Source organism: Python bivittatus, unplaced genomic scaffold (assembly GCF_059951505.1).
Source record: "Python bivittatus isolate LINGU-HERP-01145 unplaced genomic scaffold, Pbiv_v1 ctg000790_np1212, whole genome shotgun sequence".
Taxonomy (NCBI): Eukaryota; Metazoa; Chordata; class Lepidosauria; order Squamata; family Pythonidae; genus Python; species Python bivittatus.
This window is the reverse complement of record NW_028277110.1, coordinates 2,261,886-2,289,489: the sequence shown is the minus strand read 5'-3', so window position 1 is coordinate 2,289,489 and position 27,604 is coordinate 2,261,886. Positions and strand designations below refer to the sequence as shown.

At 41.9% G+C, this 27,604-nt stretch overlaps 1 protein-coding gene across 2 annotated transcripts in view; it reads left to right on the top strand.

Annotated features, from left to right (window-relative positions):
* COL4A6 (collagen type IV alpha 6 chain) overlaps positions 1–27,604 on the top strand; it is a 165,146-nt gene that overhangs the window by 9,140 nt on the left and 128,402 nt on the right. The gene's annotated exons all lie outside the window — the stretch shown is intronic.

Here is a 27,604-nt window from a genome sequence, read left to right as displayed (position 1 = left end):
CCACCCATCTCCCCCAGGGGGTGACTCTGGGCGGCTCACAATTAAAATCAAACATCGAAAACAGTAAAAACTATAAATATCCACATTAAATTAGCTAAAAAAAATCATACTATATAAAAAAACTATATACATAAAAAGACTATAACATTTAAGATGACGGGGGGCAGAATCAATTACCCCAAGAATGGACAAGATTGGGAAAAATCTTTGTACTGGTTTAAAATAATGAAGGTCTGTTGCTATTTCTAAACTGGGTCAAATGGAATTGGGCAGAGTGGGGCCCTCTGGATGTTATGGAACCACAGCCTCCTAATCAATTCAAATAAATGATAAACTTCGTCAGCCCTTGTCAGCCCTGAGGGAGGAAGAAGGCTGCTGCATAGCATGAGAGGGGGAGGATGGGGTTCCCACTTCGTGGATGCTCTTGAACCTTAAGACCAGGATTCAGAAGTAGGTGGCTCAAAGAATGTGTTGTGTGCTATGAACCTGCTTGACTCTTAGGCTCAGACGCAAATGGAAATTCTTCATCAGAGGGCTTTTTTTTGGCTTTTCTCCAAGCAGGAAAAAGTGTGTGTGTGCCTTCTAGTCAGCGTTGACTCCTGGCCATTTCCTGGATGGGTCTCTGTGCAAGATTTGGTTTCCCTTGCCTCCTTCTTCTAGGGCTGCGAGATGGGGACTGGCCCAAGGTCCCCCAGCTGGCTTTGTGTCCAAAGCGGGACTAGAACTCACAGTCTCCTGGTTTCTAGCCTGATGCCTTAACCACTACATCAAACTGGGTTGCACTAACGAAATCTAGACACTTTTAAAACCATCAGGTGGCCTTTTCCTGTCACTTCGTCTTTGCTTTCTTCTCCTTCCTCTGTGTCCCTCTGGGATTGTCAGCTTCCAGTGGCAGAGTCCCGCCTTCAGCTCTTGCAAAGCCTCCTCAAACAGATGAGGCTGGGTAAATAATAATTTAAATTCTGTTGACAAGGAAGGGGAAGATTAGCCACCCAGTTCTAGTTGTGCTTACTCAGACAAAGTGCCACTGAGTTGAGGAATTTTGTGTATGTTTCACTTAAATACAAGAGTAACTTTAGGTGCTCCTGATTTGGATGAAAAATGGGGGAGTCTGATAGCGCCTTTCCCAACTAACACATTTCGTGAAGAGGCATCAGCTTTCCTGAGCTGCAGTTCACAAACAATTTTAATAAAACTAAAATGTGTAATACATGTTGTTTTAATCAGTGTTGAACGTACTGCATTAATACATTCAAATATATTTATTTTATTAAATCAGTAAATACAAATTGTTAGTTGGAAATGAAGCTACCGGACTCCTCCTGATTTTTTGCTACTACAAACTAACACAGCTCTCCTCCTACAATGATTTTGGTGAGGCCACTAAAAAGAGCTTAGTGATGGCTGAATTAGACCCAGGATCTTAGAAATCCTATTAGCATATCTATATTCTGCATTGGTGTCAGCTGCTGAACTTTAAGAGCAATAATTTGAATCTGTTTCCAGAAAAACATGGATGAAGTAGTGAATGCAAGAGAATATAAGCAGAATGTAACATCTCTTTGGGGGCTCGGTATAAAACCATTCACTTAATACAATGAGAAATTCCATTTTTTAATTTTTAGATATGACTGGCAGCTTCTGGTTCACTTTGCTCTCTTGCAAAACCAGCGGCTTTTTCTAAAACACATAGTTGGTGCCTTTCAGCAATAGAGTAGCGCTAGCAAGCTCACCAAGACATCTACATCACACAGCTCTGGTCTCTAATAATGATTGTTTCTAATAATTGGGTTTTTTTCTTTACTATAAATAATGTAACAAGTGAATTCAGTCGTTAAGTCGTGTCCGACTCTTCGTGACCCCATGAACCATATCATGCCAGGCCTTCCCGTCCTTGCAGGTGGCATTTATTGGGCGCATTTACAGCCACACTTTTTTTCCTCTGAGAGTTCAAAGCAACATAGAGTAAAATCCTCCCTCGGTTTTACCTCCACACCATCCACCATGAGTAAGTTGAGCTGAGGGCAAGGGAGTCATCCAAGATCACCTAGGCCAGTGTTCCTCAACCTTGGGAACTTGAAGATGCGTGGACTTCAACTCCCAGAATTCCCCAGCCAGCCTTGCTGGCTGGGGAATTCTGGGAGTTGAAGTCCACGCATCTTCAAGTTCCCAAGGTTGAGGAACACTGGCCTAGTGAACTGTGGGGAGCTAATCTTGTCTTCCCCAGACTGAGTTTCTTAGTTCATTACTGCTCTGCCTGTTCAGTTCAATATGAACCAACATTGCCACTCGGTTCAGTATAACATCCACAAAGCCCCTTTCATTCTGCAAAGTATCCCTAAGGTCAAACCGGATGGGAAGAATTTAATGCTGAATTAAGCTATTTGTCATTGCAATAAAGAAGCGTCCTTTGTCTTCCAACCATCTTAGACTCTGGACAGTTCCTGAGAACTGAGACATCGATGGTGGGGTGGAATTAGTGAGAGTATCTGCCCAGAGATATCTTGACCTCATCTTCTTCTTAAGGACTCAGCTTATCCTCTTTGTTCTGCATTTTATTGCTCTGGACAAACAAACGGATGGAAATGCAGGTTTTCCTGAAAGCTACTTCAAACAAGTAGGCATTTGGCTGCTTTGAAACTCAGCCCAAGAAGGTTGTTTCTGAATGTTTGTGCTCTGTTGCCAGTTTCAGCCTGTTGCTGAGAAGCTATGGTGAGCATGGATGAGCAGGCAGTTTGGTGTGGGGGAAACAGCATGAGGTCTGTCCAACAACCAGCGGTTCAAAAAAGTCAAGATGGTGTCCATAGCTGTGTGATTTTTGTGTGTGTCATGAAGAGGCAAGGTTTTCATCATGCAGCTGTGGACACCATTTTGACTTCTTGGACATACCCACATGCAGCAGGCCCTGCTTTTATGTGATTGGCTTTGTAATGAACCTTGTCACACCAATGCACACTTGCCTATGTGGGGTTTGACTTGAAGACAGCTACCTGTTTGGGTGGAACTGGGATGGGGAAAACGTTGTTTTCCACAAAGCTAAAAGAGCATGGCTTAGAGGTGATGAGGTGATAATTTGGGGGTGAGCCCCAAATTGGATTGATTCAATATGTTAAGCTAAAACACAGCTGTCTAGTTTATGGCTGGGCTCCCTTGGTGAAGGTTAAGGAATTTGGGGGCTATGCAACTCTAGGAAATTGGGTTGATTCAGTAAACATGGTTGAGTAAACCATGGGTTAAAATATTGTGCAAGCAGAGCCACATTGGACACAAACAAAGCTCAGAGTGGCTTGTTGTAGTATGTGAATGTTTTCTACCCCAGGTGTGGTTGGAGCTGAACACGCATGTGTGGAGAAGAGGCAATTTCTGGTGCCGGAAATCAAAAAAGGCTGGGTTTTGGGTTGCTCCAAACTACATCAGCTCTCTCTGCCTAATGCAGTGTTTCTCATCCTTGGCGACCTGCAGATGTGTGGACTTCAATTCCCAGAATTCCCCAGCCAGCATGGCTGGCTGGGGAATTCTGGGAATTGAAGTCCACACATCTTCAGGTCGCCAAGGATGAGAAACACTGGCCAAATGAATAAACATTGGTCTGATCAGCGTGGAGCTTGTTCTCATCCATAAAGTCTGGATGGATCCACGTCAAATGTGGACACTCTATGCAGATGCTTTGCGCTCATCTGAGATTGGCACTACATCCTTGTATTCACATCCACCATCTTTCTTTGGCAACAGAGCCAATTCATTTCTGGTGTTGCTGTGAGTTTCTATGAAGACAGCATTGTGGCAGTAATGCTGGGGCTTGGCACATGGGGACTGTGGATTCTCCTAGCCCCCTGAACATTTCACTTTCCTTCTGAAATCCAGAGGTCATGGCCCCTCCTTTTCATTCCACCAAGTGGAAAAGGTGGCTAATGAATGTTTGTTTTTAAATCCTGTGAAAACAAGCATGCATCTAGGGGAAGATACATCAGCGTGATGCTGTGAGACCTCAAGAGTCCTAGGTTGTGTTTCCAATCCGAAATCTTGGGAGGGAATGGTGGGAGGGAAAAGAGAAGGGCCTTGTGATGTTCAGAAAACTGATTTGCAGTCCCAATCCTTGATGAAGCAAACTCAGAAAGCTTTGGAGGAAGATGAACAATTCATCTTCCTCCAAAGGATTTTGCTTTCCTTGGGTGTCCTGAAGCGGCTTTGGTAGGGAGAAAAAACACCAGCTGAGTGATGCTAGCTGATGGCAAATTTCCTCCCACAATGACTAAGTTCACACCTCATGCTGGGTTCAGTCCAGCTTGTTGAATAAGCCGTAAATAGGTCACACAATATGCTAAGTCAAACCCAGACAAATGGCGTGATGGCTCCGGATGATATGTGAACCCAGTGCAAATTTTTGGCTTGGAAGCAGCTTCCCAAAATAATCTAGGCCAAGGCTGAATTCACACATCGGGCTAAGCTGTGGTTTGTTTAGCTCCACAATTTGTTGGGTTTGCACAATGCAGTAATCCATAAACCAAGCAAATCTCTTTATGGCTTTATAGCGTTTTCTGTGTACTCAGCCCAAAGTGTCTTCTGAAAGGATGGGCCCCATCACTAACTGCAATTCCATTATTCTCATCCACAGCTTTAGATTTTGCCTGGAGCTCACTCTTGCGTTTGGAACTCTTTCCCCCCTTCCAGCCCAATGAATCAGAGTAAGCGAGTTTGTCCCACAGATCAGACGGGGAGTGAGCAATGTGAGTGCAAATTCACTGGGATCATCAGAAAAGAGACTTAGTGAAGCAATTGCCTGTGCTAAAACGTAGGTATTGAATGTTGCCTTTGATGTTTTCATCCATTCCAGACTTCTGAAGATCAGTATCTGTCTGAAGATTGTCGGATTGCCAGTGGTGCAGTTCCTTTGGTCACATCTTCAGATCTTGGGGAACATCTATAGCTACGTCTGGCAAGGTTGCACATGTAACTAGTGACATCCATGGGGGGTCAAAAAAGGCAAGATTGCAGAAGCAGCATTGCTGAAATCCAGCAATTCAAATCTCATAAAATTCCTACACGTTTGGGGTAAATCATGCCAGATCTTGCATGACTTTTAGCACTGAGCTTGCTGAACCCTTGTGAAATTTAGGGCCTTTCTTTTATTTATTTATTGCATGCCCACAATCTCTGATTTACTGTTCGTTCTACCTAGTTAATGGTTTTTTGAGTGGCTTATTCACCGAACCAGCCAGCCAAACCACCTTATGGCTTAGCTCACTGTGTGAACCAACCTGGGAGGTTGAATTCAAATACCCCGAATGAGCTTTGAAGCAACGTGTGAATTTGCACCTGGCCTGCTTACGTCAAAACTCAATTGGGAGTAAGATCTGGAGGATTTTGACAGCTGCTCCTTGTGCTTTAGGAAAAGATAGCTTACCCTGCTGGGCTATAAAGCATTTACTAAAACAATACACGGGTGAGTCATTATGTTATAAAATTATTATCTGACAATCAGGGTGGAGTTCTATTGAAAGAACATAGCCTGGAGAGAGAGCGAGAGAGAGAGAAAGAAAGAAATAGCTAGCAAATCTGGCATCTGTCCTAGTTTTACAAGTTTGCAGGATCTGACTATATCTTAAAATAGCCTGTGGGTCTTGTCTTATACATGGAAAATGTCTTTTCTCTCCACCCTGGCTGTCCTCTGACACAAAGCAAGCTGAGATACCGTATTTGCACAGCGAATGCTCTAGTGCAGTGTTTCTCAACCTTGGCCATTTTAAGCTGTGTGGACTTCAACTCCCAGAATTGGGAGTTGAAGTCCACACAGCTTAAAATGGCCAAGGTTGAGAAACACTGCTCTAATGATTCTTAATGGAATGAGCTGAGATCCAGATCCAGCTGGAAGATCTGGGGCTCCAAGAATGGTGCTTGATAACCCAGGGGTGTCAAACCAGATGAAGTTCCTAATGCCGTGAGCTAGAGTCACAATCTGGTGTCCATATACTGGTTTTCATGTGGAAGAAAGGCAGTAAAAGGGATACTGCAGAAGTGTGGCATTCAGCCCCCACCCTGTTTTTATCTTCCTCACAGGGCCCAAGTTTCGGTTTCCCCCAGTTTGCTTCCCCCCCCCCCAATTAAATGGGCCTATTTGTGTGAAGTCTCAGATTCCGTGACCCATTTTTGAGTAAAGAATGCTCTCCAGATTTTTCTGCCTCAAAGTACAAACGTTTCAAGGCCTTACAGGGCGGTCGTTTCATCCTCGCCATGCTTTCCAGGTTGGAGGGGGAAGAAGTATTCTGGCTGCAGAAGTTTTATTTTATTTTATTTATTTTACAGTTTTTATAACCTTCGCCTTAACTTTGTGACTCGGGGTGGCGTGCAGCAGATAAAAAGTGAAGCGAGTCAAAGTAGAGAACAATTTAAAACCATCTGCAACGCAGAGACCCCCTTGATTGCACCAGAAATCAGTCATCTCAGGTTGAAAGTCTGGGGGGGCAATTCTCCCTGGGCTAGAGATCATAGCCTAAGGACCATAAGGTTGCTTCTTATCAAAAAAGAAAGAAAGAAAGAAAGAAAGAAAGAAAGAAAGAAAGAAAGAAAGAAAGAAAGAAAGAAAGAAAGAAAGAGAGAGAGAGAGAGAGAGAGAGAAAGAAAGAAAGAAAGAAAGAAAGAAAGAAAGAAAGAAAGAAAGAAAGAAAGAAAGAAAGAAAGAATCCAAAGGAATGTGTTTATAGCCAATTAATGGGCAGCTGGCTTCTATTGCACATGATAGAAAATCCAGTACCCCTGAAGCCAAAATGAAAAGTAAGTTCTTGAAGTTCGTGCAATTGTTTTGTAAACCGCCCAGAGTCGTTTAACGAGATGGGCGGTGACAAATTCGATAAATAAATAAATAAACATGTCTCTGGCTTGGAAGACAGTACCTTAGAATCTATTTATTTTACCTCTGAATTATATTTATTAGCTATCCCATGATTCCATCAGTTTTGACCCAGATAAATACTGTCATCAGTATTTGTGCGATGTGAAGTTTGGTTCTGGCAGAAGATTGGCAAATGATAATGACCAAATCATCTTGATCTAGACTCATCTTCTCCAACCTGATGTCCTCCCGATGGGGAGTGGCCTATTGATTCCACCACTATGGAAACTATAGGTGCCGAGTTGCGTAAAGCTGGTCTACATCATGCAATTTCTGTTATTCTGTTAATTCCTATGATTCATCTGTCAAATGCCCCCACCTCAGCTAGCTTAGGTCAGCCTCCTCTGACCTTCAGGTCTCTTCCAACGGACGTGTCCTCTAGGTGTGTTGGATTTCAGTTCCTAGAATTCTCAGGCCTTTTATCCAAGTTTGCCAACCTGTGAAAAATGTTCTCTTTAAATAAATGCATTTTTCTATTGCTTTCATTTGCTTTACTCCTCCTTGTGGTTCCTTATGGTTTTATCTTTCGGTCTGTAAATACATTTTAATGATCATTTCTTTTTTAAGAGGAATGATGCATGTTGCTGGGAGACCTGTGTGGTGGTTGGACCCTCCCTTCTCCACCTCCAACAGACATTGACTGATTATGTGCTATCATGTCAGTGTCTCAGTGACCACATAGATAGATGTTCTCCAAGAGGATCTCTCCCCAACCAGGCCCTTCAGATCCTCCAACTGTGCACTCATTGCTGCTGTAATTGAGTCTCCCCACCTTGCTGCTGGTCACCCTCTTCTTCTCTTTCCTTCCAAAAAAGCAGATATAAACATTTGATTTTGGTCTTTGCATCGTGTAAGCCCTGCTACCTAATGTCAAAAAAGATGCCCAGCTTTATATGTGCTGCTTGTCCATCTGCAGCCCTAGTTGCTTTGCAGTTTAGAGATATATTTTAGGAAAGAGCAGAGAGAACTTTCATGCATTTTTCATCCTAATAAAGTAGTTTGTACAGGACTGGGTAAGCTTTATGAGACAAATGTAGAAATTGTACTTGGCACAGGAATACCTAATCATGAAGTTGATGCTGACAAAAGAGAAACTTATTTTTTTTTTCTTTCCTTTTTTTTAAAGCAGAGGACCATGTTGGCACTGAAAAATACTGGTTTTAGATGGACAGGTTTAGGCTGCCTACTGTGATATCTAAGGTAGAAAGAAAGCAAAAGGAGAAATGGAGCAGAGAAAGTATGAATGGTGTTGATCACCATTGGTGATCAACTGGTGCTGTCCAGATGTGTTGGAATTATAAATCCCAAAATTCCCAGCATGGGGATATGTGGTTGTCCTGACACATCTGGAGGACATCTGTCAGGGCAAGGCAGATGTAGATTGAGGCGGGAGAAGGGATGGAAAGAATAAAGAGATAAGAAATGTTGACAAATAAGCAGTTATAAATGATACATAAATACCCAGGAGTAATCAAAACAGAGCAGTTTAGTTTAATGCTGATTGAGTCCACAGCTATCACTTGAATGGATATCTAATTTTTTGCAGAAACAGCATCCACGTTCTGAAAAAATCAGAGGTGTTCAGGATCAGTTGGCCTCATCCAGGATTGTATGTAGCCCTCTCCAAACTTTTTCAAACATTGCCATCAAATTGCAGTTTTTAATAGCCAGGAATGACAAACTAATTGGGAATCAAACAATCATATTAACTGTATTTAATTAATTTGATGGGAATTATAGTCAGATTTAGTTTTGGTCTGGTCGTTCCCTCACCACCACTAGTACCGCCACATTTATTTAGAAGAGTTAACAATGGCTGCGGCCAACCTCTCTTAATTGTATCGGAATGTCTTTCTATAGTATTGAACGCTGCAAGTTGGATGGACATTTTCATCTTCTCCATTTCGACCGGGAGCCAAGTTCCTTGTGGGTTCAAGAAAGATCAGGCAAGGGAATGAATTATCATCTGCTGAGGATATATTAGAGTACAATTAATTAATGTTTACACCAATTCTTCCTGTCTCACTTAGGGCATTTTTCTTGTTTGTTTGTTTTCAATCCATCCATTCAAACTTTCCAAGATCTTCCTGGGGCAGAGTTCCCAGATCTGAATGCAAGTCATGATAAAAACAGCAGCTGTATTTGTTCATTTCATAACTGGGCCAGTTTTGTATTCCCCTTCTGCTCCCCCCACCATGAATTTGGCAAAAAAGCCATAATCTGCAACAGATTTGGGATTAAATAATGGAAGAAAGTGTCTCCAATATCGTCCAAGATGGGTTCTGTTATTATCCAGATGGAGCATCCCTTCATTCTTCAAAACTTTCCCTTGTTCCCATAAAGGTGAAGCTCTTCCAGTGGTCCATCAAGCCTTTCACTCATTTTTTCTGGGTGACCCTCTTGCGTTTGGAGGTCAACTACCTCCGAAGGAGCCGAATCCAATAGCATTGGAGCATCTTTGAGCTTTCACTGTCCTGCGTGTTCACATCGGCAAGAAACCGTGTCCCATTTTTCATCCGTTGTTGCAGATACATCTATCTGGGAATCTGCAATCTTTTTAAAAGCCATATAATCCACGGGCCATCTTAGGGCAGTGAATTTCATGACCACAAGCTCATCCTTCAAAAAGGACTGTTCCTCATTGGTAGAGTGCGTACCTATTATTTGTATATATATATAGAGAGAGTGTATACGTGTGTGTGTGTGTATATGTATGTATAATGTGTGCCTAGGGTCAGGGAGGACTAAGAGAAACTAGAAATGCCTCTTCCAGTTAGCGTGGGGTTCCCATATTGTAAGATGGCACTGGAGTTTACATATTGCGGTAAGCTGAGGGTACGAAACTTTGGACCATGCTAGGAAACATGTGGGTCAGGTGACAGCTACAAAATGAATGGTCCTACGTTACACATGTGAGCAGGGCTGGAGTTTATTTATTTATTTATTTTTTAATTTTATCTCCGGTGTGCCTGTTGAGGAGTGTATCCTGTTCATTTATTTTCCATCTCAAATGGTAGGAAACGTTACCTTCAGATTCTGGTGGTCATGGTCAGAAAACACTTCCTGGGCCCTGGATCTGGGAATTGGATCACTATGAATCCCCCTCTCTCTCCCCACCCCCGGCATCTCCCAGGGCTGCTGGGGTGAGACCTAAATAGGACAACACATGAGACTTTTTGAGCGCCTAGAAAAAAGGCATGTTACAAACATCATAATAATTAAGGTAAAGGAAAGTGATTGAATGAATTGTATTTAATTGAATCAGATCATATCTAATTTTTGTTTAGGCTATCTTGGGCACTGATCTCTTGCATGCCACTAATGTAGATTGTGGCCCTAGATCAGTGCTTCTCAACCTTGGCAACTTGAAGACGGGTGGACTTCAGCTCCCAGAATTCCCCAGCCAGCCAGCCTGGCTGGCTGGCTGGGGAATCCTGGGAGCTGAAGTCCACCCGTCTTCAAGTTGCCAAGGTTGAGAAGCACTGCCCTAAAGGATCAATCTCTGAACTACGCTGACTCAGGCTGACTCAGTATTAGACTATTGTCAACGTTCCTCAAATTGTATGGGGAGATCATAGCTCCTTACATGCCAAAGGTGTGAGGCTGAATTTCAAGGCATTCCTGCACTAAAAATGCCAGTGGTCTGATTTGGGAAAAGCATAGCCCTAACTAAGGTAGCCTGACCTCTGGGACTAACTAATAAACTTATCTCTTCAATCCTTCCCCGAAGTCTTACATGTTTCATTAAAGAGATTCCACAAACCGAACTATTTCCCTCCTTTTCATTCCTGGGTGGTGAGATCATTTTGAAGTCAGGGAGGTGGGAGGGGAGGGGGACAAGTTTCAGGTTGAAATTCCACTGGCGAAGGAATGTAAACGGAGAGACAAGTATAGGCTCGCTCTCTGAAATATTTGGTAAATGGGCCTGTGAAGAATCCTCTAACTTTATGGGAAGGGATTTGGGTCCACCTCATTTTAATCATCTACATATTTTTTTGAAAAAGGTATTGATGGGTCGTTCTGTCTAGAACGTACATTTCCTTCGTTTTCGGTTCAGATCATCCTATATATAAGTTTTCTATGAGCTACTTTCAAATCAAGGACTTGCTCGCTGTGTTTTATTTTGAATAAATGCAGAAAAGCTCTGTATTTAATCATTTTTTAAAAATTGATCCTCGGTCTAGGTTGTCCTCGCTTTTGAGGGAACACTCATTAATTCTCCTTCCAACTGAACTTGATGTATGTTCATTGTGAGGTCAAGCATCTGGCTAAATATAGATCCGTAGCTTTGTTATGCAGCGAAATGTTGCAAGGAGCATAGGAGGCAAGCTTAAACTTGTACAGTAAGTTCTTGTTAAAAATGGATGCTCCGTTGACGAAATAAAAATTACAGATAATTTGCTCTGAATAACAAAGCCTGTGAGTTGCCTCCAATGGCCTCTCTGCTGATGGAATTGTTTGATCCGGAGAGTTTCCATCAATGTAAGAGGGGGCTGATTTTTATATGAGCCAAGTTTATACATCACTAAGTCATGATTTGTTCAACAAGCCATAGTTAGATGCATGAACTCAACACACATAGACTGTGGCTTGCAAGTCACCGTGGCAAGGTTCGTACAATATTCAAAGCCAGCTTCAAATAAACCATGCTCTGACTTAGCATGATGTTTGTCTCAGCCATAATCTGCTATTTGACTGTTCTATGGAAGATGCAAAGGTTGCATTTAAGATTTGTTACATTTGGTACATGAGATTTACCAATAACAGCTTCTTAGTAATCTGGACCATTTGGATTTAGATTGCAAGGCATCGCCTCAGATTTTTGGTAAAAGCTGTTTGATTCTTCTCTGCAACCAATTGCGTGCCTGTGTGTGTGTATGAGAGAAAAAAGACTTTTAGAAAGAGAATGAGAAAGAAAACACTTTTTTTCATTGCAAAGTTTTATGCAGAGTTTCTCTTAGTTTTTTTTCTTTCTTTCTCAAAATTCCTCCATTATTTTCTCCAAGACCAAAGCATTCTTTTCCCAGTTCATTTCAAAGTTGCTTCTAGGCGACTTTTCAGTGCATGTGTAAACTCAGAAGTTTTCTATGGTTAAACATTTGGTTGGGGGGCATCTGTCAGAAGTGATCTCTTCATAACACTCCAGTAGGTATTTATGTTGGTCATTTAAATGTTCAGGAAAATATCTCAACAAGCCAGGATAAAGAAAAAAAGTCTTAGTATTAGTTGTACATTTGACCATGGAAAGGGAAAGTGTGTAGGGCAGTTTAGCTTACTGGCCCTGTTTGGTTTCTAAGAATCTGCCAACGTTCGGGTTTTTTAAGGCTGAGAAAACATGGTGCAAAAGGATGGTTGAACTCGCACACTGAACACATTTTGAACTGTAACAATGTCAGGTTAGGATCCCAGAAGTCCAGGCTGTTAACCATAAAAGGCAATCAAGCAACGAGAATGGCAATTGGTTGTGTCAGTCGAATAAGCAAACATTCCTCCTGTTCATGAATCAAGTCTAGCTTAATTTTTGCCTCTTTTAAGAATTATTTGTCCTTTGGTGTCTAAGGAGACCAAACAAGGAAGGGTAGACTGAAGACAAGGAGGGAGAACTGAAACCCAATGCCGGGCAAGAAAATACATGTGAAACAGATCAACCTGCAGGAAAACATTGTACTGAATATTTAACCCTAGTTGGAGTGCCCTTGTTGAAATTTCAGCCAGCCATCCGCTCCAAATATACAAATCTTTTAAATAAATAAATAAAGCTGGGCATATCACTTGCCTCTCCAATTGGCACTCCACGTTCCATGTCTGGTAAGCAATTTGGGAGCTGATATATAATTTTTTTCCCAAGGCGGACTGGTTTTATTTATTTAAGCGTGTTTTAAATCAGCGGTGCCCAGTCCCTGGAACACCATTACTGTAGCTGAATTTCAGCACTGCTGTATTTCAGTCCATTCCTTACTCACAAAACAAGTTACTGATGTATAAGTCTGGCTTTTGACAGGGGGAAAAAAAAAAGATGTTTAACCTTGTTTTACATCTCCAAAACCCCAGGAGAGGGTTTTTGTGATTAGGCCAATATTTTCCCCCTTCTTTGGGAGTTTTGTATTCAATCATGTTAGCATCCTCTGCTGGAGTTTGCTTTTCAAGAGAGTGACAGTTGTTTTTTTTTTTTAAAAGAGCATTTTTACCAAAGTATAACATTGTTAAAACTACACAAATCCAGTGGAGTTTGTAGAATGTAGAATAATTCCAGTAATGTCTCTGGAAGAAGAGAAGCTTTGTGAAGGTCACAGTGACCTAAAGTTGCAAGGAACAGGATCGGGCTATGATGGAGACAGATTTGAGCCTGGGACTTTGTGGGTGGATCTCTTGAAGGAAGCAGCTGATGGGCTCTTTTTCGGACTTTGGAGAGAATCTCAAGGCGAGGGTGAGAAGCAAGCAGATTGATAGAATTGGTGTGTTTGGGTGCTTCTCAGCTTAATACAAGGAAGGCAGGTTTGCCATGCTCAAGAGGAAATTGACGACGCAGAATAAAGGAAACTGGCATTTTGCAGATAAAACAGGGCCTGGTGGTTCGGGAAGAAATTACCCCAAGTTGGCAGCTTGACATGTGTCATAACATTCCTAGAAAGGTGTGTCATTTGTTCTAATGGTACTAAAAATCACTTTCTGGTCTTCTGATCAATGCATTTCTTAGCACAAATATTTATTCTCTCTCTTTTTTAAAAAATAAGTGACTAGTTCGTCTTTTATAACAGGTAGCAACCAAGGAACAAGAATGTTCTGACACAAGGAGAACTGGGTTCTGTCTTGTTGAAAATGCTTCCTTTTGTGCTAAAACCAATGAAAGAGGGTTGGTGATCACATCCCAAATAAACGATGATGATGATAATTTCATTGGATTTATTATAGCCACCCAGACTCTGGGCGGCTTATAGAATCAAACACTCATTAAAACAATTAAAAACATAGACAAAACAGAGTAGCCTGGGCTAAAAACGGCCATTAAAATGCAGCGCGACAGCCCCCACTAAACTTATGAAAGGGAAAATTAACCTTAGGCCTGGCCCAAAACCAGGTTTTAAGGGTTTTTCAGAACCCAAGGAGAGTGGGAGTCATTCATATGCAAGAGTAATTCTTTTTTGATGGTGGTTTGTTTATTTAAAGCAGTGTTTTCTTGTGGGCTCCATTCTTTGATCTCTGATAGCCTTGCCATAAGAATTTGGGTTTGAGATCTGGTAGACAATTTGCCCTCACAGGTTATCTCCCCATATTTTTATGGGTTGGGAGGGGTTGGGGGTTGCCTTTGCACCTTCAGCCATGTTGCAGAATAAATGCATAGGAAGGTTTCCTGCAATTTTAGGTCAGGAAATAGACAAAAACAGTAGGAAAACTCATAAATCAGGATTGTATTTTTTTGTCTTTAAAAAAGAGCCCCAAATTCCAACCCCACCCACAAATAACATAATCTCACTGATTTTCCATTGGATACAGCACATTGTTGGTTTCCTCCTGCCATCCTGGTTAGTGTGATCTTGACTGCCCCAAAGCTGACAACTTCTGGTTTAAAGGCAACATGACCCCCCCTTGTTCATTTTGATCACGTCAGGCATGAAGGTTGTGATTTTCCATATCTTCTGAAGAGCTTCTGCAGTGCATCGTCCCTCCCAGCTATCTTCACAATGGTTCCACATTTGCACTTCAAGGAGAAAGAAGCTAAGCTGGCAAGTCTCAGCCCAAGAGGTAGACCAGACCAGAAAGCCAACTCCGCAGGAAGACCAGAACTTCACTTTATTGAGATAGGCTATAAGAACAGAATCTTGCAAGCCTGGTTATGCTTCACTTCCCCTCCTTCTTGTATCCCATTGAATCAGGGAGGAGTCTGCCTGAGTCGATTCCAAATACCATGTTGCTTCCCAGGACTTAAAGAATGTTTCAGCCCTCTTTGCTTACATAGCAATTCTTGCCTATGTAAGGTCACCTCCATGACATATCTCAAGGTCACCTCCGTGAGTGTCTACAGCAGTGTTTCTCAACCTTGGCAACTAAGACATGTGGACTTCAATTCCCAGAATTCCCCAGCTAGCATGCTGGCTGGGGAATTCTGGGAGTTGAAGTCCACATGTGTTAAAGTTGCCAAGGTTGAGAAACATTGGTTTACAGAATGTCACCAGTGGATCTCTGGTGCTTAGTGTATCTACCGTGGTGCAAATATCTCAATTTACATGGAAGTCAGAGAGAGAGAAGGTGACCCTATTTGTCTGTCAGCATATGGATGGGGAATCATGGTTGGTTGCCTGTATCTCTAACTGTTGATAATGAAGCTCAAGCTCAGATACTTTGGTCACCTAATGCGAAGAGAGGACTCTTTGGAAAAGACCCTGATGCTGGGAAAGATGGAAGGCAAAAGGAGAAGAGGACGGCAGAGGATGAGATGGTTAGATAGCATCACTGAAGCCATGAGCATGAAACTGAGCAAACTCCGGGAGGCAGTGAAGGACAGGAAGGCCTGGCGCAATATGGTTCATGGGGTCACGAAGAGTCGGACACGACTTAACGACTGAACAACAATCTCTAACTGAAGAAAAGGGGGAGAGAAGAATGAAGAGCAGCGTTCTTCAACATGATCTCTTCCAGAAGTGCCTGAGACTGCAATTCCCAGAATTCCTAGCCATTGGCCTCACAGGTGGGAATTGTGGGAGTTGCAGTTCTAACCTGAAAAGGACCCGACTGGGGTAGACATTTATGCACACAAGGAGGCAGCACAAAGATGGAGCAGGTTTGTTCCCCTCTCCCCTGCCCCCGAAAGCTGTTTACAGGAGGAAAGAAATAGTAGTACCGTGTAACTGTATCCAGAATTTCCTGCCAAAAAAGATTGTGTTAAGCGCCAGCGGCTAACTCTGTTTCCTGTATGTTTCTGGAACATTAAAAAAAAAACTGGCAGGGTGGACAGAGCCTAAAGAATCACTTTGTAAACATTATTTATTAAACACATATACAAACCTCATATTGAAGCAATAAGAAAAAGACTGTATTTATATTATTAATCCTAGCTCCTTTTTTGCTGTGTTACGTTCTGAAAAACAGATCGCCCTATAGGACAGGGGAAATAAATGGGTAGGAGAGAGATCCAGGACTTTGAAAAATACTTTTAAAAACATTGTAAGCACCTTCATATGTCAGGACCCCAGTTGGGTCAGAAATGTGTTGGCTTCTTAAGCTGATACAAAAAGATTGTCCCTCCACCTTTTTCTTAAGCCGCTTCCTTCACCCAAGGCAACTGAAAATGTCCTGATTTACTGAACCATCCTTTTCTGTTCCAGTTGTAGCAGGAAGCTGTAATTCTTAGGTTTGAAACAAACTAAGATCCAAAACCCTGGCTTGGAGTTGATTTACATTCTGGTGGCTTGAGGTGGTGATAACCGGTCATCCCATGACGTTCTTCCCTTTCGGGATCAACAGTGGTTTGCAAAGCAGGAAAGGGAACAAAAAATGGGAAACTGAAGAAATTAAAGTCATAAGAAAAGAATATGAAACGGCAACCAGAATCTAGTTTCCACCAACACCGTTCATTTTACCACTTCATACCTTTACATCTTTGCGAGCCATCCTTGATTCCACCATGTCCAAACACTGCTTCATACATTGCCTTTGGTACTTGATTTGTGCTCACTTTATCTGAAAAATCATATACCATGGCATGCCAAGAAAAGAGAAATTAAGCAATGGCACCCTTATAGAGCATGAGGCTCATTTTTGTTTAATAAACTGAGATAGATACCCCAAGCACCAAGCCTTTTAAAGATATTTTGCTATTCTGCATACTTATTCTGGGCAAAGATATTTGATCTTTCCAAGAACACACCTAGAATAAAGGTGAGATCTTTCCATCATCTAGTTCCTGGTTTCCAGATGGTTGGAGATGAAGATGCAGGTTGGGGAATAGCTTGCTCTGGGCTTTGGCACCGTTGTATCATGTTCTTGCTTAGTTTAATTGCCGGGATTTGAGAAAAGCTATTGGAGTCATCCAGCCCTAATGCCAACTTCTGCGAAAGCCATCACATTATTCAAGATAATGCTTTGGATGGAGTGAGCTGTCTTGAATAGCACTCTGCACGTTTGTGTTTGATCTCTGATCATAAATAAATATATAATCCTTCTCAATTCAGAAATCCCAATAAAAGTATCCCCAGATAGACAGCGTCCAACAAAGAAGGCTTCACTGTTGATTATTCCTATCTGTTTTTTCCTAAAGTTACATCAAAAGTTGCCTCCTAACTTAGGGTCATCATTCCATGTCCTGCAATTACAAACTGGTCAGAGAAGTAGTTTTAAAACCTCCTTGGGTCGCCCCTTTTGGAAGATATTCTTAGTGTTTCTATTTCTTCCTTTGACCCAGCCCAAAAAAATGAAAAGGAAGATGCTCTGGATCTTTCTGTCCAAAGCCCACAAATGCTGAACTTAAAAAAAATAATCCATACAGTCAATGTAATAAAAGTAGTTATTTACTGCATCCTTAAATATCTTGGGTTTTAGCCCTTCTTCAGACATCACTGCAGGAACGATATTTAGAAAGAGATTATCTGGGCCTCTTGTTTGGATGTTGTTAGGCAGGCTCAGCTCACCATTGCGGCTTCTTTCATTTCTTATTTCTTTTGAGCACTATCTTCACATTTGTAGAATATGGAGGATAATTGAGAGCCAGAGTCTTTGTGGAGGTGAATCGTTGCCTCGGCCGATCAGTTAAAATACTCTGTCTCTGAATGTTTGCGGTTTAGTCAGCAGATTAAAAAACGACTGCATGGCTAAAGCCTCTTTTCTAGTGATCCTTGATAGAATGATCAAGGTGCAGTCTAGTTTCCTCCAGTTCTACCAGTGTATTAAAATGATTAGATAGAAATCCTTCTGTGGGGAATAGAAACTGAAATCCATCTCTTTAGGCCTCTTAACATGGAGCTATAGAGAGTCAGTCTGGTCTAATAGCTAAGGTGCTGGATTAGAAGCTGGGAGACCATGACTTCGAGTCCTGTCTTAAGAACAAAGCCAGCTGGTGACTTTGGGCCAGTCCCTCCCTCTTGGCCCTAAGAGAGCAATTAGGCACGAAGCTGGCTGGATGACCTTGGATGACATTCTCTCTCAATCCTAGGAAGAAGACAATGGCAAATCACTTCCAAAAAGTTGCCAAGAAAACTACAGGGACTTTTTCCTGTAGTCACCAGGAATCAGGATTTTCTCAATGGACGATAACAATAGATGCCTTAGGAGCACTGTTCTGGCATGCCAAATCTAGGGTTTTATTACTCTTGCATTCTGGGATGATGAGTGCTTTTTGTGGGTGATAACTATTTAACTACTTGAAGAAGGCAATCTTAGCTCTCTTTTTGTTTCTTTTCAATCAAGAGTAAATGTATTCCCTTCCCTTCCCTTCCCTTCCCTTCCCTTCCCTTCCCTTCCCTTCCCTTCCCTTCCCTTTCTACTTTCCTGTCTTTTGATTGCTTGCTCTCTTGAATCCACTAGCAGCTTGTCCTAGTTGAATTTTATTTCAAATAAAGGTAATTTAGGTTTAGTTTGACTGGAAAACCTGTTAGATTTATTATTATTTTTTAAATACAGACGTTACTGTGTTCCCAAAGGGAAGAGAAGATAACAGAATGCTTTTTCAAGGTGGGCGACTCTAAGAGTACCCTCCAAAATCTCCTCAGTGGAAAATGGATTTGTAAAACTTGTTTCTGTGCAAGTGTGTGTTGGGTTTCACTGTTAACAAAATCCCCTATTTGCTTTATGAATTTCTTACTTCAGGCAGCATGCATAGTTTCGTGGGTTTCATCCTATGGAGAGATTTGCTTTCTATGTTTCTTCAGCGGTTTGTTTTGGGAAGTTTCTATTTTTATACCCCTTGACTGAATGGTACTCAGAATGGTCCAGAAGATCTTGGAATGGTCTATAGCGGTTGGGAATGTTGAAACATGGAGCAAAAAGCCAAACGAATGGGAGGAACTCATCTCCAACAGTCTGCGCATCCACAATCCAACAGTCTTAATCCTTTGGGCAAGGAATATGATCGGAGTGTGCTTCCCTTTAGTTTTCCAGGCTCAAAAATTGGTGTAAACCATACTTGCCTATTGTAGAGTACGTATGACTAATGCGTTGGTTTAGAAGCACCTGTCTGGGACTGAACAGAGAGTTCAAACTATTATCCTTTTTGCCAGCTATGCGGTGTGTGTAATTGTGTTTGTCATGACACCCATTTATAAATCTTAATTTCCATCTGGTTTTCGAGGACTGTTTTTCTTCTTCTTCTTCTTCTTCTTCTTCTTCTTCTTCTTCTTCTTCTTCTTCTTCTTCTTCTTCTTCTTCTTCTTCTTCTTCTTCTTCTTCTTCTTCTTCTTCTTCTTCTTCTTCTTCTTCTTCTAACCTCACGCTTAATTTTATCTAGCAAAGCTTGAATTCCTTGGTCCAATGAAATATTTGTTGGAATCATGTGCTAGTTACTCCTTGCTTTCTGAATCCCTTTGGGGGTCTGCTGAGTCACCTATTTCAGAAATATCTGAAATGGAACATTTTGTTACAGAGGCTCTGATTAGTTCACGAAGCCCAGGGCCAGGTGTTTGGTTGCTGAAACATTTGATATATTTTGCAGAAGATGAGCCATTTCATTGTCTTGGGAAGAAGATATGTTGTGTTAGGAACGTAGTAGCTAGAGCAGTGTTTCTCAACCTTGGCAACTTTAAGATGCACGGACTTCAACTCCCAGAATTCCCCAGCCAGCATGCTGGCTGGGGAATTCTGGATGTTGAAACCCGCGCATCTTAAAGTTGCCAGGGTTGAGAAACACTGAGCTAGAATGTTCTGCTAGGAGAGGAGGCACTCAAGTTTAAATCTTTGCCTAGATGGGAAAGCTATGCAGGTGAGGCCTGGAGAGGACTTGAAAGGGAGACACTCAGAGAAACCCTCAGGCTGTAAACTAGGCCAGGAACAAGTCACGATTGACTCAAGACTTTAATTGCAACCTAATCCCAGGTTGTTTGAGATGATCTTCAAGGACGCTTGTAGCTCTAAAAGACAGAAATAAGCATCTGAAACTAGGAAAGACTACTGCTGGGTTTTGAAAACAAGATTTGTGAATGTCTGGGTCAATCAATGGCAAGGAAATAATGGAATCTACTGTACCTCTAGAGAAAATAAAATATAGAGAAGATAAAAATTAAGGCGATGTGATATGGGATGAAGAGAGTGTTGTTTTTAGGAGAAGATGATGAGTTGCTAAAAATTGTTGTACTTGTGACGAGTGGGGAAGTTTCTTCTTGATACCATTGTTTCTTTGGTATACTTTTATTTTTATTTTTTTCTGTTTTTTCTGTTTTCTCTGCACTTTTCATTTTTCTTGTCCTTTTTAATTTTTTGTAGCCGTATTCGTTTTTATTTGTGTAATTGTAATCTTTAATAACATTATTATTAAAAAATATAGAGAAATAATGGAATCTATGAATGTCTTTCTAATTATAGCAAAGATGTAATACTATTGTGGAATATTCCAACTGAAATGACAGCTTGGGTAGTACATGTTGTAGCATGAAAAAAGAGGTCCTGATGTACAGATATCACTTCTCATCTTCTGGGAGAGAATTTGTGCCTGAGGCTCTCTTTCCAGACAGGCCAACGTTACCAGGATTCCCAATGATACTGGTTGTGGCTGAAATTATATGCACAGGAACACGACCCCTTCTGAACATGGCTTACAAGGCTTTATCTTCTGCCTTATAGTCTGTTGCAAGAGTGGTCAACCTAGGAGGCTCATGTGAACCTTTGGAGCCTCTCAGAATTGTGCTTCCAAAATTCAGTGGCAAAATGCTGAATTGCTGCATGATTTCCCAGCGAAATAAATATACTGCTCCTCCAATAAGCTTACTTGCTCTATAAAATATAAAAAGAGCCCCCCCTTTAAAAAAAAACCCAAGGAGAAAAAAACAAACTGAAAATTCTGTTATACTAAGATCCCATCTACCAAAAAAAAAAAAAAAAAGTCTATCTAATTGTGGCCTTATCAAGGACACATTGTAAATAATCAACAAACCCTAGATTCTGATGATGGCCAGGTAGTGGATTGGGTATTCTGGAGGACAAAGGAGGCTTCCTTCTATTGAGTCAGACTGTTGGTTTATCCAACCTAGTATCGTTAGCACTGATTAACAATGGCACTCCAGTCTTTCAGGTATGAGCTTTCTGAGGCTCACCTAGAAATGGTAGAGACCCAAACTAGGAGCTTCTCTACACAATGATGAGATGTCACAATTGAACTAAAGTTTCTCCCTGCCGAACTTACTGCCCCTTTTCTTTCTAACTGCTTCCTTGGGTTGAACACCCTTATTTAAACAGCTGAGTAGCATCTCACATACCTTCCCCTCTCCTCTTCTCAATTTATTGCTGACTTTCACAAACCAATTGCCTTCCTACTTCGTTCGGGCCACGCTCTTTGCTTCTGGCAAAGAAGCAAATGCCCTTGTTGAATGTTTTTTGATAAATGCCATGCTGCGGTCCCCCCATGGTTCCTATATCTTATGGGGGATCATCTGACTCCTTTGGGCTCTGACCTGCCACTTCTCCTTTAGTAGTCCATCTATGAATTGAATTTGCATGGTATACTGCTTTTGTCATTGCAGTGTCCTCTGGTACAATCCTTGTGCGCTCATGGAACTCTTCCACAATTGCGTTGTGGTTTTCCAAGGATCCTTCATGGGGAGTTGGAATTCTCAAACATGCGCAGGATCACAATCATATCTAGATTACTGTAAGTTTCATATGGGAAGCATCCAGCTCTGGATGTTGAGGATGAAGCTTGCCTTCGAAAGGGATGGCAGGTGTTTGGACTGAAGCAATAGCCACTCTGGCTGGTGTGTTATTTTAAAACAACGAACGTGGGTCCAACAAGGCTTAAATAGGATCATCTTGCTTGCCAAAGATTTTTCTCCATCTTTGAGATAAAACTTAGCTGGAGTGCAGATGAGCTCATGGTGCAGCTGTGTGCGACTTTGCTGGCAGAGGAACAGACGGGGAAAACACGCAATGAAGATTGCTTTTTTCCCACAACAACATTGTGTTATCTGGCTGCTTTATGAGCACACTGTCTTCCTTTTCAAAACCCCGGGATCCATTTCCGTTTTCCTTCCCTTCTACAAAGGGATGAGATAAGCACTCTTTGGCCCAATGAGTGGCAAATGAACCCCCTGCAATAGACAGCTCTTCCTAGTTAGCAAGTGGGGAAATCCAGAAAGTGCTTATTCTTTGGATGGCACTCAGTGGAATTAAATTGGCATTAGCAAGGTCTAGAAAGGATTAGAGATGGTCATTTGAAATGAGGGCTCTCAGAAGTGTTTGGACTGTGATGGAGATTTCTTTCCAGTGGGAACATTTCCAACATTCAGAGCCTGCTGGTGGTTTATATGGATAGAAGGGGCATTGTGAACCCACATGAATACCCTTTCTTAGGACTAGATGAAGCTGACCTTTGCCCCAACTAACCACCATTGCCTTCTTTACCACCTTAGATCCATGTAGGACAGAAAGGACATAATGAGGACTTAAATATATGGTGCCACAATGTTAGTAATTCATCATCTATTAATGGAGGGAAGCTGTCCAAACAAGGAGACTGAGTGACATGTGGACTATATATGGTCCTTTAGAAACCTTAGGATTACATTGCAAATTCTTGGTCGCAAAATAGCTGGATTTTGGCAGCAGGATTTCATACCAGGGGTGGGGGTGGGATGGGAAGGGAAAGGGAGCAACTTATCTCCCAGAAGACCTCCATTCTCATCTTACATCTTATAATTTGCCCTTAATCACCATGCAGCCTTCATGGACATTTGATCAGCCACTTTTCTTCTGAGGATGATGATGTTGGTATCAGTGGAGGACCTCCAAAAGGTTGGGAGGCTATGTGGTGGTCCTTGAGTCTCAGATCCCTTCCTTAGATGTTCAGGCATGTTATGAACTACAGCTCAAGGTGGGGGAGAAATGTATTCAGTTCACATGTTAGTGATGTCTTTCCACAACAATAATCAAAATGAAACATGACTTTCTTTTGAAATGTGCACTTGTCCAAATTTTGTCTTCAGAAAAGATGCTAAGCTGTATAAGCACATAGCAGGGGAAAATAACCCCCTAAATGCATGTGTTAAATAAAATAATGCACACAATGCATTAAGAGGAATTGCTTCTAAATAGATGTAGATATTTTAGGTGAAAATGCTTAAGAAAATATGAAAATATGTCTGAATTGTGTATTTTCATTTTATTTTATTCTAAAATTGAAGCACAAATGGAATGAAATCAGATTAGCTTTCATTTCAGCCTACTGTCTTGGTTCTGATAGTTTTTCCTATATAATTCAATTAACGTTATTTGCTATTTTTAACAGTCCATTATAGGTAATTATTTCTACCATGACTTTGTCTTGGCCTCTGTGGTTTGTTTGTTTTTTTTTGTAATCCACAGTCATTATTTTTGATCTGCAACTGCCCTGAAGTATTTCAACCATCTTGAGAGACAGAGTGAAGGGGTAGGAGAGATGTCCCCAAATACTGTAAAGTTTTGGAGACTTAGCAAAGTTTTTGTACATTGTTATGGAGTCAGGAGCTGACTTATTTGTACTGATGAGTAGCAATGGAGCAGAAATTTGTTAGGTTGGCATTTTAATGTGAACCTAATTGGTCTTTTGCAAGCTGTGAACTGGAATTCACTTAGACTTTGATTTTCGTACTTCTTCAGTATGCGTGTGGAAAATTGCTTTAGAGGAAATTATTTGCAAAAAGAAACGTGTATATTGAACAAGCTATTGTACAAAACGGAGAAAAACGTACCAAATTTGTGTATGGTTGGTTTTAAAATAAAATCTGGCGCGTAGACAAATCAGGCAATTAGAGAAACTGAAATCTGACAAATGTGTGTATCTCTGCGGAAAAGGTTTATAAAGATTTTAAAAAGCACAGCCATGTGATCGCTGCTACTTCATAAATTCACGCAGTTGCAAACTCTTCAGACTGTTGAGTTCAAGCCTTTGTACAGTTGATTGACTGATTTTGTGCTGTCAAGTCAGTGTCAACTCTTCGCAACCACATAGATAGACTTTCTCCAAGATGTTCTATCCCCAACCTGATCCTTCAGGTCTTCCAATGGTGCACCTGTCGCCACTGTAACTGAGGCCTTCCCCCTTGCTGCTGGTCATCCTCTTCTTCTCTTTCCTTCCACCTTTCCAAGCATTTTCAGAGACTTCCATACAATATGGAAATCCAAATTAAAAAAAAAAAAACCTCCAACAAATGTTTGTCCAGTCTTTTCTTAAACAAGTTTGCTGAAAAGGAACCCACCCCTTATCTTAGGCCCCTGTTTCTACCTTTGTGGTGCTGTTCCTGGAAAGTTCTCTACCATGCCAGATAGCTAGAGGGAGAAGCATCTTTTTTCTTCTTCTCCCACTAATCTCAGTGCAGATAGCCCAGTTGTATCCCCTAGCTTCGTTATTATAACCTTCATTCTTCAACTATAAGAAGAAATATTTCTGGACTGCTTCATCGTCAATTAATAATCATTCATCAATGCCCCAAAATGTAGTATAGTTCAGCAAGTTTCCTTCAAGGAGCTGATGAATACATTGTTTGGGTGTGTGTGTGTGTGTGTGTATAAGAGAGACACAATGCTTTTGGATAAAAACAATCAAGTTAAGAACAAGATTTCACTTAGGGGAGAATGACCAGGTGGTTTCTGTGTTATTTCCTTAGTTTGTCCTCACAACAGCACGTTTCTGTTGGCGGGAGGTTGCTGTTATCTAACTTCTGGATTGTCTTCAGTGCCTCGTCTTTTAGTTTAATAAAACGGCATATTTCCATTGCTTGATGGTTTCATGTGGTGGGTCTAATCCAGCAACTGCGGTCTGTGGACATAATATTGGCACAAGCCATCTGGTTGCCTCGTATGGTTGCCAGCTGCCCCTCTCCCTCATAACCCTTGCGGGGTCAATATTGGGTGGGAAAAAAAGTCTTGCTTTAATTGGCCAGCTTCTGTTCCTCCATCTATAGCTTCAAGTTCTACGGCAGGAAGCAGTTTGCCTGCAAAAAAATTGAATAAATAAAATGGGCTGGGTTACCATTTGGGTGGATTTGTCTGGGTGTCCTAATGATCCCAGTCAGTATTGGGGTGCACAAGGTACGACTTTATTAGAGTTACATTCCACCTTTCATACAGGCTTAAGGTGGTGTCCCTAATATTCTTTCCATGCAACAACCAGTCTCTGAAAGAAGATGGGCTGAGGGAGCGGACTGGTGCAGAGTCACCTCCTGAATTTCTGTATCGCTGAAGGTGGACTAGGCCCACGTGGCAAAGTTTCTAAATGGGTTTGGGAAAACAGCGGGTTCAGGAAAAGACTTGTCTTTGAGAAGACAGGTGAGGTGAGGGAATTTAAAACAACTTTAAACCCTGGACCAAGAAGCTGCAGGTTTTTCTAAGCCACCTCTGCCCCCCGTCCTGGAGTGACGTACTGGGGGACTCATCCCAACAAACAGCAGACACTTCTTCATTTCCTTTACATTTGCATTCCGTTAAATTTAATTACTTTTTGATCATGCACACGATGGATAATGCAGTTATTCTCTGGTCATGGAACTTTCCCTTCCTGTCATGTCTATTTCCCTGCTCGTGTTATACAATAGACAACATACGTAGTGCTGTCTCGTCCCATTGTTGTCCCTACAACAAACTGATGAGGTAGGTTCGGCTGGAAAAGACTAGGTGAGTTTCCATGGCTGAGGGTCCATGGGGTCTCCCTGGGGCCAGTCCCAACGCTTGAACCACTATTCCACACTGCCCCTTCAGTTGCAAACCTGAGGGTTACCGATCGAAACATCTGGTCTGTGTTATTTTCACTTTAGACGGTTTTGTTGTCCTGGATTTCTAAAGGTGTCACAAATATATTCCTTGCTCCCTTGTTTTACTCTGTGGCTTTGCCTGCTTTGCTTTATATGAGGGAGTTGGATCGACTGCTTTCTTACTGGTGGAAGATGCTTGAAAAGAAAATTGAAAAAGCAGGGTGGAATGATCCGTTTTACCAGGGTGGGCAAACTGGCTTCAGCCTCCAGAACTCCTTTTCGATTTCCATTTTTATCTCTTGTCTGGAAAGAGAACAAACTGTTTGTGAACATGCGGGATACTTAAGACATTCAACCAGTTCACATAAACTTTCTTCGCTCCGGTGTCTGATTTATCTCTGTCCTGTATGTTTATCTTCTCCCCCCCCCCCCTTTATGCACCCTGGCCATGAACAACTGAGTTTATCCTGCCTGAACCTGGGAACTTTAGAGATGTAGAATTGGGCAAGGGGAGAGCAGAAATGAGGGGGATGCAATGACAGTTTCCACAGTCTTATGGTTCAATCTGCGTTACAGATGCTGTCGCAAGGTCATTTTTCCTAAGAGGCTTCAGCTCAAAATCCAGTTTGAAATTGCTGAGAGAGGGGTGGTGGCTTTGTTTTCTCTTCAGCTTGTGGACAGGGAAGCAAGAAACACGCACACAGAGTGCCAGGCCTGGGGCCTAAAGTTTCCATTCTCAAGAATCTTTTTTTCACCCCTCCTCTCTAAAACATTGCTTGCAATGCCTTCAAAGCCTTCGTTGGAAGCTGGAATCAACAAAGTGTCCGATCGGTCAAACAACATGGCACTTTCCGAGAAATGCTGCATTGTGGTCATCCTCCGACACTCCGCTTGAAGCGTATCCAGGAGAGAGCACGTCAGCTTCTGGGGTGGGGGCTTGTGGCTTTAGCCCACCGTGCCACACAAAACTTTATGCAGTGGATTGTCTGACAACAGCCCAGCCGTTGGCCTCGGGAAGAAAGATTGCGTCCCGTTCCCTGGCATCGGGGCTGTGTGTTTCTAAAACGTTTTGATGTCAGTCTAAACAGGACTGCAGAAAGAGCAGAAGAGGCTGGCAGTTTTCCAGACTGCCAGACCCTGCCTCTCAGTAAATTCAGATCAGTAGTCAGAGGAGAAATATTTGGAGGCAAAGTAGTAGCTGATTGTAGTTTCGCTTGAAAATAAGCCTCCGCCTGTTTCCCTGAGCTGCCGATCGGCCCTGGATTGCACCTCTGTGTGCACGTGTGAGCCGTTTGTCCCATGCTTATGCGGATATGTATATCCTATGCCTTTTCTTTGAGGAAAACAAGATAGCACCTTGGTCCCCACCCCTTTGTCTATTCACAGCAGCCCTCTGAGACGGGATGAGTTGCGTACGCAAGAAAGAAATGGGTTCAGACTTATTCCGTATGTGCTAAGGGCAGATTTGAACCAGGTTACATCCTGATTGTTACTGTAACATGGATTGAAATGGGCTGGAGCTTTACTGCAGGTTATCGAAGATACAACTGTAGCTTGCTTTGCAAGTTTGATGTCAGTGAAGTTTCGACGAACAGGTGGGTTGGAGGGAAAAGATTTAAACTACCTGGATCCGTGCACTGTAGTTTCAATCAGATTCGACCTCTGTGAGCTTACAGGGTTGTTGTTTTTTTTAAAAGTCAGAAGGTCAGCTGCATGCCATGTGTGTGGATTTTAGATTAACCCTAAACGCCCTCCATTTGGATTATGGTGCAAAATCTAATTATGGTGGGGGGGGGGCGTTCCTACAGCTTCTTGCAGACACCTGTTTGAAAAGAAAAGGTAGGTGAAATTAATG